Source organism: Echinops telfairi, unplaced genomic scaffold (genome assembly GCF_000313985.2).
Source record: "Echinops telfairi isolate 266 unplaced genomic scaffold, ASM31398v2 ScPeMD7_7473;HRSCAF=8511, whole genome shotgun sequence".
NCBI lineage: Eukaryota > Metazoa > Chordata > Mammalia > Afrosoricida > Tenrecidae > Echinops > Echinops telfairi.
Genome location: NW_022111377.1, coordinates 6,090,447 through 6,092,588, shown reverse-complemented (window position 1 = coordinate 6,092,588; position 2,142 = coordinate 6,090,447).

Genomic DNA, 2,142 nt, shown 5'->3' with positions numbered 1-2,142 from the left:
CAGTAACTCACAATTCACAACACCACCGTGAGGGAGGAGTTGTTACAGCCTCTGCTTTACAGATGAGACAGACTACGGCACGTTGAACGTACGTGCTCAAGGTCACAGATCCAAAACTCAAAACCAAACTTTTTGCTATCAAGTCAGTTCTGACTCATGGCAACCCTATAGGGCAGGGTAGAACTTAGAACTGCCCCTGAGGGTTTTTCAAGACTAACTCTTTTTGGGGGGGATTGGGAGGGTATTTATTTATTTATCTTAATCATTTTATTGGGGGCTCTTCCAACTCATCCCCTCCATACATACATCCATTGTGTCAAGCACTTTTTTTTTTTCAGGAGACAAAGGATATTGATCATTTATTGTGTGTGTATATGTCAAGCACATTTGTATATTGTTCTCAAAACATTTTCTTTCTACTTGAGCCCTTGGTTATCAGCTCCTCATTTTCTTTGCTCCCTCTCCGCCACCCTCTTCCTCACGAACCCTTGATAGTTTATAAATTAATTATTTTTTCATGTCTTACACTGTCTGATGTCTCCTTTCACCTACTTTTCTGTTGTCCATCCCCCAGGGAGGAGGTTATATGTAATCCTTGTGATCGGTTCCCATCAAGACTTAACTCTTTGCAGAAGTAGAAAGCCTCGTCTTTCTCCTGTGGAGCTGCTGCTGGTTCCAAACTGCTGAACTTGTAGTTAGTCCAAAGTAGGACTACTACATTTGCAGAGCTCCCAAGGTCACACATGAGAAGTCACAGAAATCGGTTGTGTTAATTTACGTGGCTTGGCTTACACCCCCGTCTTTCTTAACCACTGTGACTAGATTGACTTCTAAAACATCCTAGAAAATGCCTTGGTTGTTATGTGTACTATCAAAAGACCTTTAAAAAGTGGTGCCTTAGATTCAGGTGCTTGATTTCATCCCATTACCTGGTGATTCGGTGATGTTTTGGTTTGCCACCTTGGAGTGCGTGGCGGGCGGGAGCCTTTTCTTCCCTATTCTTGTTTTCCTCCAAAACATCTCGACTGGTCTTGTTGGTGGAGAACAGGCATGACATGGTGCCTCAGCAACCCCATGTGTGTCACAGTGGGGCTGTGCTCAGGGTTTTCAGTAATGAATTTCCCATGAGGAGGTTGTCAGACCTTCCTCTGAGGTAGGTATCTCTGGTTGGACTCGAGCCAACAACCTTTTGGTTAGCAGCCAATCAATTTACCTCTTGCAATGCTTGCTTCATTATGAAATTGTTTTATCTTGGAAATAAATGAAATACAAGGCTAAATCCAAAAGTACTGACCCCAAGTCATGGAAACCTTTAATAAACAAATCTTTAATTAAAAAAAAAAAAATTCCCATAAGCAGTTCCCTCAATCATCTGAGCTGGCCCCTCTGCCTTGAATTCCTTGTGAGGGTACTCTAAAGTGAAAGAATTTCTCTACAACCATGCACTGATGGTAGAGATGTGGTAAAAGATTTATTTTGTCTTCCGTGTATGAACTGGAACCCTAATAGCAGTACTTCTTGAGCTACTTTTGTAGGAGGCAGACCTGGACTGTGGTTTAAAGACTCTCTCAGTTTCTTCCAACTTCCTTCCTGTTTTTTCTCAGAGACATTTTGCCTGGAAAAATAAGTAGCTTCCATTAAGGTGTACAGTGTTTTTATAAGAACTTAACATTCAGATTATATGTGGGGGTGTGTTAGACAGGGTTCTCTAGAGAAACAAAACCAGGACACATGACTTTATATATATTTATATAGATAGATAACAGGAAATAAACAGCTAATTAATTGATACAGCAGTACAAATGGCTCAGTGCAACTCACTTCAGTGAAATAGCTAAAACACTGGCAGTCCTTCAAGTCTTGAGGGTCGCCGGGTGCAAGTCAAGGAAGCAGACAGCTGAGTCCTCTAGAGCAATTCAGGCAATCCTGCCACAGGGAGCAAAACCGCAAGGCAGGTCACCAACAGTCAGCCAGATGACAGGGTCCAACAGTCCCCAGCTCAAGTGATGTACACTCCAGTAGCATGGCGAAGCAGGTCTTGAAGGAACCCCAAACTACAGCAACAAAGTCCAGGGGTTAGGAGTCCCACAGGTAGTGTAGCTTGCAAATTGAGGCAGAGAACAAGCTAAGGCAGCCACACAC